The sequence below is a fragment of the Corapipo altera genome, unplaced genomic scaffold (assembly GCF_003945725.1).
Source record: "Corapipo altera isolate COAL_440 unplaced genomic scaffold, ASM394572v1 48b, whole genome shotgun sequence".
Classification (NCBI taxonomy): domain Eukaryota; kingdom Metazoa; phylum Chordata; class Aves; order Passeriformes; family Pipridae; genus Corapipo; species Corapipo altera.
The window spans coordinates 7,591,469-7,612,321 of NW_020884884.1; positions in this window are offsets into that span (position 1 = coordinate 7,591,469).

A 20,853-nucleotide genomic window follows, 5' to 3' on the forward strand; every position below is an offset into this window, starting at 1 on the left:
ACAGTGTGTCATGTTAATGCATTTAATGCTTTAGTTAGATATACCATTTGAAAAAAACCCCACAACCTCACAACCCAAAAAGCTAATTTGTTTCTGTATAAATTGAAGCAATTGATAGAAGAGCCCAGGGCAGAAACAGATATACAAGTCATTTGTGTCCCTCCACCATCATCCTAGTAGTACCCATAATGACAACTTCCACTGAGAGAAGAAACCATATAATCTCGAGCAGCCTTTTGCAGCTCTAGAGATACTTGTTTCCACTGAAATGACAGCAAAGACTAGGTGAATTACTTAAATTCACTTTAAAATGTAATGGCTTATAAAACCAAAACTCCACAGGTTCTGTGCAGTAGATTTTGTAGCATTTGAGATAGAAATCTGCCCTTTATCACTGTCTAAGTGAAGGTGTGCTTGAATTATTGCACCAATTTTTGTCTAAAGAATCTGTTGCCACCTTTGTTTTTTTTTTTTATGCCAGCTTGTTTCCAAACTCCAGTTTTATGAGCATACACTAGAAGAAACACAACAGAACCAGCTGGAAGCGTTTTGGATGAAAGATTTTTTGTTGATTATATGTATAAAAGTGCCAATAGCTCTTCAAATGGAGAGCAACCAACACTGAACCTCCAAAAATTCAGACTGTTCAGTTCAGATAAGCATCCAAAATCTGCTTAACCAAAACTTGTCCAAACCTCTTTGATCTGGAAGTCAGGCTGGAAATGTTATATGATCAGATTTTCTTATGAGTTTTCCAGTGCTCATTTCCTTTTGCCTGCAAAGAGATAGCATGAGAACAACTTCTTATAGTGTGGTATGTCTGTAATTAGGCTTCTGCTCTTGGCTGAAAAAAAGCCCCAGCAGTTAACCAGGCCTGTTTTGAACTTGTGCAGGGAACGGATTTTATGCCAAGTCTAGCCCTAATAATTACATAGCAGAGATAAACCATATACTCTTATGCAATGAAATATGAATAGTATTAATTCCTTTGCAAGATTTTAAAGCCACTTCCTTTCTTCTCATGGCACTAAATCCAGTAGTTTCATTTTAAACCCGAACTTGGACTAAAATTGAGTTCATTTGTAAGTGAACTTCAAATTAAGTCTAACAGTAGAAAAATTGCTAGTGCAACAAAATTGTCTCTACTTTTCCCTTTTCAATGTGTTTTAGAGTATAATCATATTTTGATCTACATTCCATATTTTGATCTATATTCCATGTGATCCATTTTATGAAAAAGAAAAAGATAATAATGGTTTTACTGTGAATTAGGCTAAGAGAGCTGGCCAATGTTGAGAAAAACATATATGAAAAAGATATAAAGTGTTATGTAGTTAATAAAATATGTGAAACATACAGGAGCCAGGTAAGTCATAAGAAAGCACAAAAACTTGCATAATAAGATGAGAATACTGCATCTCTTGAGGATGAGAAATAGCACCCCAGGTCCTGAAGTCAGTAACATTGATTACTGTTTTTTCTGCTGAGGGCAGAAGAACTAGGGCATCAAATCTCAGAGTATGTTCCTCTGATTCCTTTTTATTGGGCTCGAACATTTCAAATTATAGGAACTTAATGGACAAGTTTGAACTGAACTGTTACCCTCAGATATCCACGTGTGGCTAGAATTCACACAGTTGCTAGCACAGTTTCATGCTGGCCACTGGTTCTTGAGTGGGTCCTTGGAAGTTCAGTACCACCTACAATTCAAATTTTGTTTCTTCTACTGACCAAAAAAATATTACAATCATTGAGGGTAACATTAATCTGTATAGATATGAAACATTAGTTTCAAAAGTAGAAAAAGTGGTCATTACTAAATTAAGAAATTCTGGCAGAGAAAGTGCTAAATCAGGGTAAACAAAGTTGGGTTTTTACATTCATGTGTAAAATAACTTGTCCATTACAAAGACAGAGGAACAGAAAGCTGGTCAGAAGACTTTGTCTCTTACCCATCAGCAGCTTTTCCTATACAAATTTGCATACCTTGTTCTGTTTGGCTTTCAAGGGGAACAAAAAAGCCTTAATCACGTTTCTTGTGTAATGCTCTTTCAGTCAAAAGTGCCTAACTACAGTTTCCAAAAGTTTTGAGGTGACATAGGTACTGTGAGGAAAAATGTACGCAGGTATCCCAGATATCAAGCTGCAGCTAAGGTACTAGGGAAAAGTTTCTTTCCAAAAGTTGAAAACACTAACAAGTATGATGTTAGAAACACTGGGCAGGAGAAACGCAGAAGCGCCTGTTCTCTCAGTGCCTTTTATGGTTTCCTGTCCCCACTGCGGGGGCTTCCAGGCACCTCTGTGAGAACTTTATCTTTTCTTGTAGCAGGGAGTCAATCTCCCTGTCAGGAAGGGAGAGAAACACACATAAAGCTATCCATGGGGAGAAATCTTTGTTCCCAGGGAGCAAAGTTTCCTGGAGTGAACACTAACTTTTCCCTCCTGAAGCAGCTCTTCTGAAGGTTTTTCTACACTTATGAGTAACATTTGCAGCATAAACTGAAGCATAAAAAGAGCTTTGAACACCTCCACATTCGAAAATGGGAAGTCAGCTCCTGTATAAATTTTGTGTTTTTTGGAAGTTTACCGATAGATAGGTAATTGGTTTCATTTGTTCAACTCGAGGTCTCCATTTTCTTTGTTGTTTCATCTTAATTCTGCATATTCTTAAGAATACATACCAGTGTTATTTGTAGTCACCCTAGGTCTCACCAGCTGTTTTGCTTCCCAGAGCTTTCTGTAAAAGGGAAACATCGGGAATATTTTATAGTTTACATTTTCTGTTGCCACTAGTCTGAATAATATCTGATAGACACATGCTTTGAAATTTGTCAGGAAAGGGATTCATCTTTTATTTCAACTGATTTCTGATGTAATAGCCCACAGAAGTAACCACAATGTCAGAGGTTAGGGAAACAATTCTGATTTAAAAAAAAAAAAAAATCAGGAGAAAGACATTGAGAAATATAGTTATTTTTTCCAGCTTCTCTCTCATCATGTAGTTTCTTTCTGGTTCTGTCATACTCAAGCCTTTGAGTTTTTTCTCTAAATTGTTACATACAGCACCCTGAGTTTCTTCTTCCTTAAAAGAAGAAAATCATCCAGAAAGAACCATAGTTCATTAAGAGAATTAATGATCTTATGTAGTCTAATCACTCAGGATGTTATAATCTGTGAAGCGATGGGTTTCGCTGACTAGTTATTTGCTAAAATCTGAATAAAATCACTGCATTTGTATTTACAGAATGCCAAACCACAACTTTATGCTTAACTCCTTCTCCACTGTTCCTGAATGGATGTCATAGACACACAGATAAGGGAGGACAACAATAACCCAATGTGCTTTCTCCAAAAATTAAAAAGTTTTAAAGTAGTTATAATAAACAAAAAAGAAACAAAGGAAAGCACAAAAGATGGTTTAAGATGTGTTAACCCCAATGGACCCCGCATATAGAGACACTGTACGGAATTCAAAGTTATCAGGGTAAGTCCCACCTAAAAGTTCTCTGTTGCTTTCCCTGATTGATGTCCAAATGAAATTCTGACTGGCCACTTCTTTAGGTGTGAATTTTCAGTATCTACTTTTGAATCTTCTTTCATATTCCTTCCATATTGTTTTAAAATGAGTAAAATATCATTTTAACCCTAGTTTCCCCAAAATAATCATTCTTGACAAGAGCCTGTACCAGGTAGTCTAGGCATTAAAACTAGCATGGCATATGTGTAAATATGCCTTCCTACTGCTTATTTCAGTGTCTCTGGCATTTCAATGCCTATTGCAATCTAAAAACACAGGGAAAACTTCAAATATTGTTTCAGAGAAGAACATAGCTGCACACTTGAAAATTATATCAGGCAGCAATAATAACTTCAAGTACACTTTCTTTTCCAGGAAAGGACATCAAGGAGAAAGGGCACCATTCTCATGTAATTTTCTTCAATAAAAAAGGAAGGGTCAACCCTAGATACTTGAATTATTTTAGTCAAAACTAAAAAAAGTATGTTAATCAGCTCTGAATCTTGATAAAGCCCTTTTGCTGTGGGATTGTTTCTTAATTAAACACTGAATAGGAGAAAAGAGGTTGAAAACCTAAATAGAGAATACAGAAATACAAGTTAAAATGTAACTGATCAGATTAAAAATCAGGTACAGGTAGGTACAGAAAGAAATACATATAAAGCTTATGGCTCTTTTACTACAGATATAATCCCCCTTTCACATGACTAGAGAGAAAAAATGTAAATAGTTGTCTGGTCCCTGGTAAGAGTCTCTTCTAAGAGGTGAAGGGATGGAAAAAGGAGGCTGGGATCTGAGGACCTAATGATAATTTCATCATTGTCCCTCCCAGTTCTGATGACTACATGAATAATGTCAGCATGACTCTAATTCTCAAAGAGATTGTTACAATACATGCATCACTTTTGTTTTCATATGCATTCCCCCCCTACAAAAACCACCAACCAACCAAAAAAAAACCACCCAACCAAAACCCTACTGTGCAGCATAATTACATGATCACTTTTCTGCAGGAGAAAGGCAAAGCTCAGGGTAGAACCAACTGCACCAGACTTGGGGAAGTTTAGAAATGTAAAAGAACCAGAGTGACACAGCACAATCCCATCATACTGAAATATTGTATCTTGACCACTACATAAAATTGAAATTAAAACTATAAATTACCATTATTACGTGTACAGAGTCCAGTTTGGTCAACCATACACACCTGAGTAATTGCAATGGACCTACTTTGGCCCTTTATGTGCGTTATTATGACACATGGAAATAATGGCGGCAAAACCAGATCCATTAAATGTAAGTGAATTTTATCACCAAGAGATGTCAATTCAACTATTTAAAATTCCACATCTACAAATCATGTTTCTGTTTCCCATACTGTACTGCTTTTTCTCCATAAAGGACAATCTGCCAGGCTTGATATGTCTGTCACTCAGCATATATTATAGTGGATCATTTCATGGCGGGCCTCTAGATATCCTCAGAACACTAAGACTACTTCCAATTCAGCATATCTGCCACAAAATCTGATTTATTTTGGCATATGATACTGAAATAAGGGGAAAGGAAATACATGATGTAGTTGCCCTGTGGTATAAGTGTATTGGTTTTAAATTCACAGATTTCCCTTCCCCACCCCAAAGCACAACTCCATGTTGTCAAAGAAAAAAACATTTCTTATTATTATTCTGAATTCAACCTGACACGTTCAAGGAGGAATACATTTTACGTAACTCCCTTTCTTTATTATCACTCACCAGTAAGTTCTACATCCATTTGAGACAGAGGGAAGAACATAGGCTCTATGTGTGAATGATGATTCAGATGAGCAAAACCAGCACTTTTAGCAAAGTTCTTCCTCCCACTCATGTAGAAATTAATAATACTAGAATTAGAAGAGAGTTAACTGAATGTTATTCCTTCTGGGGAACAGTAGTTTTGTAGTTATTCATTCCAACTTACGAGAGAGGGTAGAAATTTCACATTGAAAACCGCAGGAGCATTGAAGAAAAAAAAATCTTCTTTGCCTCTCGAGGCTATCTTGATTAATTAATTTCTTTCTGTTAAAAATTTAAACTATAGCATTTTCACTTTTCTCATCAGATTCTGTCACAAGGGAAGAAATATTACTTAGAATTTATTCTGTAGCATACAAGAACAATGAAACTTTATGTCAGGATATCTGAGGCAGGCATGTGACTAAAGCTGGAGCTCCTGAATCCACCACCACTATTATTAGTTATAAATAAATGCTTCTGACGTGTTTCACAGACAAGAAATTCTGGGGATAAAAGCTTAGCTATAACAGTATGAACATTCGGTAATTCCTGAAATGTTGCTTTAAATTTAGAAATCAATTTTCTCACTCAAGTAAAAGAGAAGTCACGTAGAATTTGAGGGACATGATAGGACATAAGCAGGATGAAATGTACATAATTTCCATTGAGATACTTCCAGAGGTACTCTACTGGGGAGGCATACAGAGACCTGATGGATTAATTCATGCAATTTCTGTGAACTCTGCTGTATAAACCATTTTGAGCAACGTTACTTGGAGAGGCCTATAATGCTTATTTAGGATCTAGACTGAATCCAAGGCCACTATGGCTAAATGCCATTCCAGGATCATGATTGAAGCATTGTTAGAGGTCTTATATGAAACGAAACTGGGCAGCATCCAATGCACCATTCCTATTGCAAGCACTAGAGAAGGCTGCACAGGGTCAAAGAGGTGTGGGCAAAGCCCAGACATTGTGCTCCAAGCTCAACTGACTGGGACTGACATTGATGAGGTGGCACCTGTGTATCGAGAAGGATTCTTGATATTTACAAAGCATTCCCAGTGGCTCCAGTATCTGAACAACTTCCAACACTGCTGCCCTTGCCATCTGTAAGCATTGGTATTCTTCTGCTTGTTTAAAAAAAAATGGTGGGTGGAACTGAAAGTGAGGGTGAACTTTCAATATCAGCTCTGTTTTCTGGCTGAGAACCATTTATATTCTCACTGGGAACAGTTTCACTGGGAGAAAAAAAACAATGAAAAAGCTAAATAGGCAAAACATAAGACATATCTAGGGCCCTGTTCCACTGGAGGTTCTTGATGTGCAACACTTTAGTGGTGATGGCAGTAGCTCAATTTTCTTTACATCTTTAATTCTTGTAAGAAGAACCATACTAGCAACTTGGTAACATGCAATTTTACAGGCAGGGAAGATAGGCAGAGAGCATAAAATGCTAAATCCATCTGAAAAAAATATTTATCTTTCCTCAAAGGCAAATATCAAAAAGCTTATGGTTTGGTGCTGGTTTTTCTTTTTCTGCTTTGTCTGTAACTTTTCATCAGTGACAAACAGGATTTAAAAGAACTGACTCAGGTTGTTTGCACAGGTGCAAATTCTCTGCTAGCCCTTAACTTTTCAAAATTTCAAAAATGCAAGAGCTCAGTGTAAATAAAAGTACAGGAAAAAATTCTGTGTCTGGAGTGTTCCAAAGGAGTTACAAGGAAAAGAAGAACTTCTGCAGTCACCAATTTATTTTTTTCATCTGCATAAAATCAAATTGAAACCTGGGCAACAATTCACTTTGGAATTTCTATGATCTCAGACTGTACTTCTGTTTCTTTTTCCACTCTTTGTTTTCAATTAATCCAACTTAGTACTCTCTGGAACAGAAAATTATGAGGCATAATAGAATGAAGCTATTATGTCAGTTTGGACCTGTGGGTACTGCATAAATATTAATGAAAATTAACAGGACTTTGGTTTTACCTTTAATGTCCAAACACCATGAAGGACAGTGTGGCAATGACTTCCCTTTCCTCTGTGATATAGTATTACTGATTTCATTTTGTATTTTGACCAAGGAATCAGAATCCTATTGTGATACTTTACAAACAATTGATGTAAAATTACATCAACAAAAAGTAGCCTCTGCTGAAGACATACATTTTTTTACATGTTATCTGGTTTGTATTTATTAATGACAGTAGTCTCCATATGTAGTTCCCACCAAGTGGAATTTTAATATTTTAATTATGTTTCTTAGTATTGGAATCAGTCAGAGATAAAAATAGTAATTCTATGTTTCAGAGTACTTTCTTGATTTTATATTGGTGCTTGTTGCATTTGAAGAATAGAAGGAAAACACTTGGAATATTCTATTAATGGGCACAGAGCTCATGAAGTGGTTTGGGGAAGGACAGTTGGTGAACACCAGACCCTGCGAATCCATCAGTTTTCTAAATGGGCGGCCAACAAGCTGGACAAGGTAGCTATCAAGAACACAAGTTTTAAAACCTGCATGGCAGTGAAGCTCATACTGGAGCTTGCCAAGGCTCTCTCATACTGTCTTTGAAATTAAACCATGTCTGTGAAAAGTTCTAAATTGGCCAAATCACTGAATTCCAGTGAAACACTATTTGGTAAGAATTTTTCCAACCTGCTCTAATTAAAAGGAAAATAAACCACCACAGCCACTGCTGTGCTTGTTCCAGTTCCCAACTGTAGTTGTCTCCAGTGTTCCAAGCTGAAATGATATGTGGACATGTATGTAGACCCACAACATATTCCTGAATCCAGGAAGTCACTCTTTCCAGTTGGGGAAAAAAAAAAAAAGCCAATGTCTATGGCCAGACTCTTTATAGTTCTATCACCTCATGATTTTTTACTGAGGAGGGGATTTTTATAGTAAAAGAAGTATTTCTCTCTACGCAGCTTTTTTTTCTAAGAGGTATTGTGTCCTGATGGAGAGTTTTAAAAAGTCATGCAAACTATACTGTTCAGTCTGTTTAAAAAAATTGCTATTCAATATGCCTATAACTTAATATTCCCTGGAAGATTACCTGCCTTATAAATTACATTTTAACAGATTGTTTTAGCTATGAGGGGTTATGTGTATGCACTGAATTGGAAAGTATGCCTGTTAACTCTCAAAGTAAATTGAAATGAGTAATTTATTTTGCTGGTATTTAATATGTCATGTCATTTCTGAAATACAGAGATCTTCATCTGGGGTATATAAAAGATTCTATAGAACCCACAGTACTTCGAGCTCCACATGCAGCCACTTCCTTTGGACTGGGATATCAAAGGAAAGTCCCAAAATACAGAGATAGATTTTTAAAAGTGCACACTGAGTTCTTTAGAAAATCTGATTGTCCATGTCAAAAGACTGATGGGTGCTAGACAGTTTGCAAATCACTATCATTAGACGCATAATTGTAAGTGAAGGTTTTTGAAGAGTTTGTTCACTGTAACACTAAGAGTATGACAAGATTCAAAACAGAATTGTCATCTCAATTAACTTGACTGTGTTTCCTAGGCAGGAACAGACCTATTTCTTTATGTATTTACTTTCTTGGCTCTTGCATTGTAGCTCTGGCCAGATGAAGGATCCCCATGGAAGGGACAGTCTGTGTGCAGTGTGTCAGAGAGTAGGGCCTGTGTTAACACCTGTGGCTTCAGCTACTCCCCATCTGTTCATCCTGAGAGTCCCTGTACTTGTGTGGAGTCTTTCAAAGGTGTCTTAAGTGAGAGTGTGGTCTTTGCAGGTACAACACCACAAATTGCCTGGCATAATCCTGGAGAGCTCCAGATATGGGCTAATCAGATAGGAAGAAGCTCAGCAAAAGGAGTATGGTCACTGCTGTGACGTTGGTTTCCACAGGGGGTGACTTGCAGTCTTTCAGGCTACAGGAGGAGGAACCCCTCGAGTAGGCTCAGGGACATTGCTCTCTGCTCAGGAACTCTGTATAAGAGTCAGATGTAGGGGTTTTACAAGCCTTTGTTATGCATGCTTTGGTGGCTTGCTATTTAGAGGAAAACTGAACTTGTTTTTTTTGTTTATTTTATTTTGGCTTCTCTCTTCTTGACTTCTTCACATGTGGCACAGTCAAGAAGTTCTTTTGAGAGCCCCTTGCCTTGTAAAATGTCCTGGATATTATCTTGTGCCTGATGTAATAACAGCCAGCTGACTGACAGCAACTAGCAGTTCCAGATTATGCATCTGTCTGCTTAGCAATGGCTGAGGAGAGCACAGCTGGTGCGCATGGGATGGACTGGCCTGTGTCCTAATTATTCTGTGAGAGAAAGAACCAGCCATTGGGATTTGCCCAAGCCTCACTTTATCCGTGATGAGCTGTAATACTAACCACTTTTGAGTGAGTCACTATGAAAACCAGCTGGGAAATACGCATTTCAGAGGTGAAGCTGGATGGGCTGGATGGTCTGTGGTATTCTGGGGAGTAATTTGCAAACGATACTCTGTGGAACTACATGGATGTGTTTTGCAAATATTGATGGTCATCACAAGCTAGTTAAAAGTTTCTTATCCATTCCCGAACGTGATGGGCCATACATTCAGTATATGTCTGAACAAAACCAACGCTAGAGCATTAGTGTGTCACAACTCTGAGTATCTTCCTGACTGTGTCAAAGTATTCATCTAGTGTTTATGGCTAACGTGGGAGCTGTGAAAACATCTGAGGGATATCTTACAGACAAAGTACTCGCAACAGAAAAGCTCAGTCCTATGATTAGGTGACCCTGCCAAAAACAATGATGGGAGATAGATAACACTGCTGACATCCAACTGAGTCTTACCTAACAGACCCTTGAAGACTCAAAATATCTCAGATCAAGATTCTGTCATGATAACAGTCTGAATAAAGTAAGAAACTTCCAAAAAGTCTCCAAATCATACAGGGTGGTTGGTTTGTGTGAGCTAAAGACTGATGATGATACAAATAGCCACTGAATAAATGTGACTTTTTAGCACACTGTTTTTTCCCAGGGAGAAATATTTTTGAAGGCTCAGAATACATGTATCCCAAATAACAAGAATTCATAGCACTGTGGAAGATCTGATGGAGATGACCTATTTCCAACACAATCTGGTTTTGTGCAAAACTTGGATCCAGAGTAACCCATCTGGATTTTATTCATAAATAGCAACAGTCATGTGAGCTGACTGTATTTCATGCCATACTTTGTATTACAGGAATAATACTTTGCCATTTGCTTTATACTGGGGGCACTTAGGTCCTGCCTGCCTGGTAAACTGCATTTGGTTAGGATCATTATAATCTGTAATGTCTTCATTCAATGTCAGTTTTGCATGCCTTTACTAGCATTTGATATCCAGACTTGGAGGCATGTAGGAATGTGTCCTGGTTTCAGAATGCTTTCCTAGAAAAGAACACTAGAGCACAGGTTTAATTTCTTTAAGTAACTGATACATGACAATGTTGAGTAAACAAACCAGTGAGCCAACATGTAAAGGAAGTCACAATTCTGAGGTGCTATCTGAAGTTTTGTTAAGCCCATTGTTTCAATGAGACATGAGGAAAGAAAATATTTTGTTTTGTTGGTTTATTTTGGCTTTTCCTTTTTTGGATCTTTTACACGGCTCTACAGAGGAGGGTGTAGAATGGGCAGTGTGCCAGGTTTGCAGCTTGTACCATCCTTCAGTCTCAGAGAACTCAGTTAGAAAAGGTTCTGAATGCTTGGCAGATGACAGGGAAAGGAGGGAGGACAAGTAGTGAGACCTGTGTGTAAGTAGAGAATTAATCTGTAGCCGGATTCTAACACGAAATATTTTAGGATGAGTCATGAACTATGGTACTTCTCATGATATGAGCATGTAGTACAGCTGGGAAATGGCAGCTTTTCTTTCTCCTAGAAAGGGAAGTTGAGTCTGTGACACTTTGGAAGACCTGTTGATGAAGTTTCCTATTTTACTGATTGTCTTCTAAAAGGGGCTTTCAAATTTCTTACTTGATTTTTCAGTTTCTAACAATGTTGTTTATATTTATAATATTAAAATAGCTACTATGTATCAGGATAGACTCAAGGGAGACTCTTGCTATAGTAGTCACTGCCACCATAAACAGGAGATAACATTTGAATTCCCTGTTGTGAAACTGCCCTTATGATCTGCCATGTGGCTTAGACCCACTCTTGGACATGACCTATTACTTCTGGTTCAAATACATGTGAAATATAACAGACGTCTGAAGCACTGAAAGAGATTCTTATCATTCTATGAATGGCTCACTTCATGTAAATGTCTATAAGCAGATTTATTATGCTGATTTTGTGGATTAAACCTCAGTCTCAATCTGGCATCCATTTGGGCTTTGAGGAGGCATCCATGGCAATCTACTGAAGGCACAGAGAAGAAATGAAAAGGCAATTTTTGTGGTCATTTCAACATTACAGGAAGAAAACACTTAAAACTAGCCACATGTGGTACTTGTGCACAGAAATTGAGACTCTGTGTACTTGGGAGTCTAGAAATTAGTATAAAGAGAAATTGAGCTGAAAAGATGACAACTAAGAACATAATTGTGAAAGAGAAGGTCTATGAAAACATTTTTGCTAGAATAGCTATAATGCAATCAGTCAAATACTGTGAGAAAAACCCACATATAAACAAGAAGTGTCTTTTTATTGTTCCTAAATCACACATAAAGCTGAGGAATAATGAATTTTAATTACTGGCCCCAGATCACACCAAACGGATTGGAGTGTTAACTTATTTTTTTCCGAAAGCCAACCAAGGGCCTTAGAAACGAGAAGACTGTCTTTCCACTCAAATAGAATGTAATAGAAATCTCCTAATAACCAACATTGCCAACTCTTAAAAGACTTACATATATACTATTTTGAGCTTCAATAAATCTCCACTGGTCTTTAAGATTTGCACCTACTGTGCCAAAAATCCCCAGCTGATGCAAAATTTTTCTTCACTGAAATGTCAGTTTGACTTTCCTGAGTCCTAGACTCAGACTGAATTTCTTGGGAACTTTAGACAAGTGCTTCATCTTTCAACCCTGATACTTCTTCTCATTACCAATGCCAGTAATAGTCACTGTTAGTTTGTACTGCACAGTGAAGCACGGTAATATCTTCATTATTGTCAAGATAATGAGAACTCCTTATTTCCTATTTTCTGTCATGCAAATGGACAAACACAACTGTAATGCATAGCTGAAAATGTTCTTGGATGTACAACTCTAGTATTATTTTTTTCCACAGACATCAAAATCCCAGTGCAACACTTATGATGTCTCGTGTATGGCCAAGCTCAGAGTCATCATTGCTCCAGAATCACTGCTGACAGGCAAATAAATGATCACAGTCAGCCTCAAAAGCATGTCTTTCCAGCTTTCTTGCTGCTGGTTTTATTTTGTTAGCAATCCAGTTCTAAATTGCAGTTTTATCTTTCATTTCTTCATGTGTTCAAACTGGACTAAAGCTGTAACTTCTTGCCTGGCTGGCTCCAGTGAAGGAACATGGTCTACAATAAAATTCTTCTTTTAACAGATAAAATAGTGGATTCTGAACTGAATGTAACTGCTCAGGAGCAAGACCTTGATGCTGTGATAGACGTCACCTCAAAGATCGGTAACAGTTTAACAAGCAAACAAGGTTTCTTTAAAGATGGGGAAAAAAAAAAATGAAAAGAGCACTGTGCACAACCTAAATGATGTGTGCAGTTTTAATCTCCCTATCTGAAGAAGATTATGTTAGAACTCGAGAAGGCACAGAGCAGAGAAGCAGGGATGACCAGAGGTATGGAGCAGCTTCCATAGGAAGAGTGATTGAGGAGGCTAGGGCTCCTCCAGCCTCAGGAGTGCTACAAAAAAGGTCTACAACACCATGAACAGTGTGAGATTTGATAGTGATCAAAACTGATCACTGTTTTCTTCAGTATGAAAACTGAGAGCCAAAAAATTAAGCTGGTGGAAGCCTATTTCAAATAAAAAGTAGGTAATTCACCTGAAGGAGAGAGTTACTAGTAAATTAGTGGTTGTCCTATAGAACACCATAGGACACTGCAGACATAAGAAATACATGCAGGTTCAAGGGAAGACTGGGCAAGTATTTGAAACAGAGGGTTCACAGAGTTCCTGAATAGATTAAATCCTATCAAGCTCAGAAAATCTACCAACTGAAAGCAACTGCTGTGTGGAAGAAAAAGAGGAGAGGAAATGGCCTTTATAAATAGTGTACTGTGCTTTATTATGACCACAGAATATGTAATTAGATAGTTTTTTGTTCTAACAAGACCAATTAGAGGACTGGGTAATCATCAACCATATTAAGTTCAACAAGGGGAAGTGTTGGATTCTGCAGCTGGAATGGGACACCCCTGGATGTATGTACAGACTGGGAAATGAGACGCTGGAAAGCAGTGCCACAGAAAGGGACCTTGGGATCCTGGTCGATGGCAAGTTGAATATGAGTCAGCAGTGCCCTGGCAGCCAGGAGGGCCAACCGTGTCCTGGGGGGGCATCAGGTAAAGCATCGCCAGTTGGTTGAGGGAGGGGATTGTCCCGCTCTGCTCTGCACTGGTGTGGCCTCACCTTGAATATTGCGTGCAGTTTTGGGCACCACAATGTAAGAAAGATATTAAGCTCTTAGAGAGCATCCAAAGGAGGGCAATGAAGATGGTGAAGGGCCTTGAGGGGAAGCCGTATGAGGAGTGGCTGAGGTCACTTGGTCGGGTCAGCCTGGAGGAGACTGAGGGGAGACCTCATTGCAGTTACTGCTTCCTTGTGTGGGGAAGAGCAGGGGCAGACACTGATCTCTTCTCTGTGGTGACCAGTGACAGGACTTGATGGAATGGCCTGAAGTTGTGTCAAGGGAGTTTTAGGTTAGGTATTAGAAAATTATTCTTCACCCAGAGGGTAGTTGGGCACTGGAATAGGCTCCCGAGGGAAGTGGTCACAGCACCAAGCCTGACAGAGTTCAGGAAGTGTTTGTATGATACTCTCAGGCATATGGTGTGAGTCTTGGGGATGGACCTGTGCAGGGCTAAGGGCTGGACTTGATGATCTCTGTGGGTCCCTTCCAACTCAGTATATTCTGTGATTCTGTAACTATTGGTGTGACCCAGAAACAAATACTGGGCCTCTAACTTCTGTAAGATTTTTTTTTTCCATAAAATCTGCAGAAAATTCTTTATTTCTTGATCTAAACAATACAGGCATCTGCAGTGTGTGTGAGATTATCAGAGCTATACATCCCAGTCATTGTAAGCTTTCTAGAGTCTTAGAAATCAGTTGGAAATGTAAATTTTTGTGTCTGTATCTTTGCAAATGTATGGTAAAATACCAAAACTGAGCTGGTGCTCTAAAATACAGAGCTGTGAGGAGGAAAGGATTCTGCAGTGCATTTCGTAGCCTCAGAATCATAACAATGGGAAGACTTGATATTTTTGTTTCACTTACTTTGCACACATTCTGAAAGGTTCTATGAATGTTTGAAACATCCTTTTGTGTAAGAAAATATGAAAAGTCAAGTATTATTAGAAAACCTTTTTTTCATCTGGTTGCAAACTGAATATTCTTCCTGGCAATGAAATCAACATCTAAAATTATCATCTGGAGAGAGGAAGAAATGGATTCCATATGGGAATAATTACGTGGTCTTCTCTTGAAATAATACAGAAATGACTACCCTGGTGAAGGAGACAGAAATAACTTGTTTATCTAGGATTTATTTGGGCATTATTTGGGCATCACAACACTAACACAGGTCAGAAGGAATCTGACACAGATATTTTCTGTCTTGATTATTGGTTACGAACATGAACAATAACTTTCAACTAAGACAAGCTTACCATAAATCCTACTAACTTTTGAGGCGTCACCTCTTATGGTGAAAATATTGTTCTGTGTCTGCACTCAGCGCAGTCCTTGGTTTCTTTAGTGAAATATCCAGTCAAGGTGCCAATTGTGGCAGAGGTTTTAGTGGTGTGGATTCCTGTCCATGAGATCACCAGCTCATTGACCAACCATGAGTTGGTAATGACCACTTGGTAAGTGACCTACACTGGGTTTGAACTGGTGACCTTATTGTGGAAGACTTTGAATGCCACTTCTGATGTCTAGAGGATTTAATTTCTGGATTTTGTTCTAAAATAAATTCTCTTCAACCTCAGACTTCTCCCTCAGGCAGTGTTGTGACAATAATCTTTTCCTTATTACCTTGAACTGTTTTGTGTCTTCTACAGTGCTAAGTTGGTCTTCATTCAGAAATAATCTTAATAGATATTTAACTAACAGCATATTAGAAAACTTTATTTTTCAGCTATGGGAAACTTTTTCATGTTTGCGGAAAGAACAAGAAAGAATTTTAACAACTATATTCAGTATCCTTGAGAAAACACCATGCACTATAGCATGGGAACGTCCCTGAGTTCCTTTCTCCAGCAAAATCCCAAGTCATCAAGACTTGTGCCTGAGGATCTACCACAGTACTAGCCAAATATTTTGTTTTTCTTGTTACAGAAATACATGAAAAGGAGAAGGAAACAAAAATTACCCCAAATTTCAGAAAATTTAGCTGGAATTTGTTTATGTAGCATTTTTTTAAAAATAACCATTCTGTAAGATTAGGTGGTGTAGCCCTAATTGAACCCAAAGGTGTAGCAGGTACATGGATTTAAAGCACACAATGGTCCAGTTGTTTGGAAGCATATTTTAAAAGATGGTGTTGTCTTTTCGTATTTTTTTCAAATAGTATTTATGTATTGATTGCAATTATCAACTCTTTGCACGAAATTTTCTAATTTCACCATCAAAGTCAAAAATGAAGGTGAAAACTAAATTATTACTGTGTTCAGTATTCATAAATTTTCTTAAACTGACACTATTGATCAAGACATGAGTTTTTAGACTTATTTGCCCCTCTTTTCATGGCAGAATATTTAACCATATACCTTAAAAAATCTTGGACTTTGTAAAACTTCTTTTGGAAAAGAGGGAATATGGATATGACTTAGATGTAAAGTTTAAATCTATATTAGTAAAATATGAATAATTAGATTCTATGAATCTCAGTTGATAGGTATTCTTGAGAGTTTTTCACTTCTATTCACTACTGATTCCTGCCTTAGAGGGTAAAATTTTACAATGAGATCCTCCTTTACTGGTGTAAGGGTTATATGTTCGGATACAAAATTTTAAATTGCAAGTGAACAATCTTTTCCTGAAACATAGAACTTGATCAGACTGAATGCAATAAATCAGTGGTTCTTTAGTAGTGATGCAGAATAACTCTCTATAAAATATTGAGTAGAACAACCCCCCTAAAAAAAAGTAGTGAGTTCTTTTCTTTTCAAATGTCTTCTAATTTTTTAAACACATTAAGGATCTAGACATACACTCTTTATCCTGTAAGAATTATAACACGGATACTCTGACTTCCAAAAGATTCCAATACTGCCATGTTTTGTTACTAAAATTTCTCCATCTCTTTCATCAAAATGGCCAGTCTTCAACATCTGGTCAAATACTTACAATATTTGCATAACATTACCAGGAAAATACATTTTTAATTACAGATCCATGAAGCCCTTGTGATTAAGAAGGAAAAAGAATCACAAATTTGTGATGAAGTCAGGCTGACTGACTGATGAAGTCAGACTGATGTTGTGTATTTTTTAATATACTATACAAAGCTTAGATCAGTTTTATAAGACTGTTACCCCTGACTTGCAAACTGAGCAAATCTGGCAATGACATGGACATATGCTGAGTTTTGTTTTCCAATGTAAAGTCTAGGCATTCTTCCTACAACCCAAAATATCTATCTTATGAGGTCTGTGCTATGCTTTCAAAAACATTTTCTATCCTACATCTGCTATATGGCCTTAATCCAAGTGTGTTATACTCTTCACAGGAAGCAGATTGCAATTCTTACTTCAAGACGTTTTCAGCTAAAAAGGACTGTCCTATGTCACTTTTTTTGTTCTGGTAAAATGTTACATTTTTAAAAGAAAGTTTAGTTTTTCTTTATTAATTAGTTGAACACATAACGGCTCTTGTCTCCAGAAAGAGTCTCTATTTTTCTCTGCAAAAGAAAACTTTTATGACAAATTCAAAAACTATGGAACTTTTATGATAAATTTTTTTAAAATATGTTTGACCTTTCTTTCCAAGTCTCTCATTAAAATGCCCACTGTTTTATGACCTGCTTCAATGTGGTAATTTCTGTTTAATTTAGCTTGGAGCCAGTTACTTTTTGAACCAATAGAGAAACTCCATGTGTCACTGGGCAAAAGAAACATCACTTTCATTCATGAGATTGTAGGGTTTGCTTCTCATGGCTGAAAATTCTGAGAAAGCACTTTATTTTTGCTTATGGTTTACTCACTATTTTCCTTCCAGTTTTTGATTATAAGTTTTGATGATTTTGTGTAGGAAAGAGCTTTGAAAATTTGTTTTCTTAGGGATGAAATGTTTAGTGTCCCATTTCTAGATATAAATATTATTTATCCAATGCTAAATTTTGTAATTTTTCTTTCAGCCATATGACACCCATCTGATAGTGGTTTAAGGGGTGTACTAAAGAGCAAAGCTGTCAAAGTGTCTTTTCATCTGAGAGCTCAGGTGAGCAGCAGGAAATAGCTGAAACAGCAGCTGCTGTCAATAGCACAGAAGGCAACAACACCACAGGGAATGGACAGACGGGAATAGACTCTGAGAATTGGTCCATCTTGTCACCCACTGGACTGACAGTGTAGCAGCCATGGGTAACATAAACTGAAGTGTTAGAGGGTCTTTGCTTTAACACAAGGGGAATAAACCCACACAAAATATTTGAGTTGAATTCACATACAGAGTGGCAAGCAACTTATGCCACTCTACGCAGCACAGAGCCCTCCTCTGTAGGGAGAGCATCCTCACTATGGGCAGACCCAAGGGCATCCTCTCAACACAAGCTGGACCAAGCTCTGTCTGGCCTGAAGGCTCAGCCAAAAGCGAGATCCTGGTTTTCGAGCTCATCTTTGCTTTCCCCATGAAGTTGAGCAAGTTACTGGTCTGCTTGGTGATCTTGCAAAGCTTTTTTTGCCTTCTGTGAGTCTATTTTCCATTAGGAATATGTAAAAAATTAGAGATACTCTATTGAAAATATGCTACATATAAATTAGGTTTGGTGCTGCTCTAAGCAGCTTTACAGGGTTTCTACATCCCCCAGTGTTGCTCAGAGAAGACAAGGCTTCTGCTGTGAGTCAATAACATGTACAAAGCTGACATATTTTTCATTTCAGTTCCATAAGGACAGGAGTAGTCCATGGGAGGATCATATATATGAAGTTATTTCAAGACTAGCTCTAAATCAGTGAAGTGCTTTTGGGTTCTTTTGAATGAAAAGCATTACAACTTGTAAATGCAGCACAGTGATATGCATGTTGTTGTGTATAGTGGCAAGCCAAGGAGACGTCATCTGCAAGCAGCCGGTAGCAGAGGGTTGTACCTGGAAACCTTTCTCCTACAGGTTTTACTCATCTCCAGCTTTTCCCAGTTCTTCACAGCTGAGGAAAACATTTCCATTGACTTGAGTGAGGCAAAATAGAATGTGTATGGCTGTGTAACAAATATATAAATTATGAAGTATTCAAAACTGAAAAAGAATTTCCATTTAAAATATCACAAGTCCAAAGTTGACTCTGCTAGTGTTTATGTATGGTAAGCACATCTGTTATATTATAATGTTCTCAGTTACATTTATGGTTAAGCAAATCAGAAAGGAATTATCCACTAATGCTTTAAAGAAAAATGCTGTCAACTAATCCATCATGCTCTGCCAAAAACAGGTTGATAAGAAAAACATTTATATTTGCTTTATATTTTTTAATATTAAAAATTATATGATGAAAACAAATGCCATATTATCATTTGCATTATAAAACACTCAAAACCTAGTTTCTTTTGGAGGACTGTATAATGCATTAGTTTCTCTGAACTGGAAAATAGACCCAGGTAAAACCAGGTTCTCAAAAGGTGGAGAAAAACTTAAGACAGAATTTATGTGTCATTTACATTACAAGTTTGTCACTAAGTCAGAAAATGGACTGTGTAGTGGGTCATTCTACTGAGAACTTAAGTCTTCAGTAGCTGCTGTCTGTGTCATGGAAATGATAGTGTAAGACTTGAACAATTTGATATCTACTGTATGTGTTTAGAATATTTATAAAGTGATGGTACAGTAACTGGGCTGTTCTTGATATGGGCTTTGTAATTCTTCTAACTGTTGCAGTGCTATACTTTGTCCTGCATTTTGTATTGGATCTTTCACTTTACTTGGTGATGAGAATGATTCTTTTAGTGACATTATCACAGAATTTGCTGTGACTTCCTTCTCGGGTTCAGTTTTTCCGATAGGGCATTACTGCTGGAATAGGGAGGGAAGGGATCCCTTCCTTTGTATTCAGCTGGATAGCATAAGAAACTGGTGTTCCTCTATGACCTGAAGATTTTTTCTCATTATATAATCAAAAGATACTACAGTTATTAGTATCTGCTGACAATTGTGTACAACATAATTTTATAGAACACTTTTATAAACAGACTCTATTTTTTACAGAACCTTAAACAAATTAATCATACAAATTTGCTGTATGTCATTTGACTTCCAGGTTACTTTTGTTTATATATATGTGTATATATATATGTGTGTGTATATATATATATATGTCTTCTTTGTTAGAGAGTTTAATGCCAAATGTAAGATAGAATAACACAGACTTTTTGACTATATAGCTATTCAGAATATCTAATTACTTTTTCAAATAATGTGAGGAAGGGGTTGTGTTGAAAAGAAAATATTTGAAGTAGTGGAGATTTATTCTTCAGGCACTGGTGGTCTCCAAGTGTCTTTGGCAAGACATTAATTCTCTATTAAGGACTAGTGCTAAGGCAGAAAAGCTCAAAAGGTCAGAAGCTTAACATTGGTATATTGTAACAACTTGCAGCCTTATTGATCCAGGCACTCTCTGAATACAGGCTGCTGGCAAATGCACTTACCTAAGATCAACTTTTCACATGTTTGATTTTCCTTGACTATTTTCCCTAAATTTCAATAGTACATGAGAGTTAATTTCAAACTGTCCTTAGTTTGTTTGCAGTGATTGGAGTTTGTGGGTTTTGGGGGTGAGTTTTTTGTGTTTGTTGTTTGTTTGTTTGTTTAACAAAGACTACTAAGTAATTTCTTTTGTGAAAAATCCATGCAGCTGTAGAGAAGATCCATGTTTGGGATTTTTGTAGCCTTGATTTGTAGCCTTGTAATCTTTGTTATGCACAAGGCAAAAGAATAGCATCAGACAGAGAGATGTGTCCCTGGAAAAGCTCCATGATTTGAAGTCTGATGCTTCCTATAAAGAGCTTTGTCATCTCCCTGCCCACCTACCTCTACTGCTCATACATGGAGTCATTACCACATCCAACAATGTTTGACTTAACAGTCAGGTACTGTTGGCACACAGTTTTATTAAGGGCCTCATTGTGTAAAGGAACCTACAGTATGATTTTTCACTGCTAAGAGAGC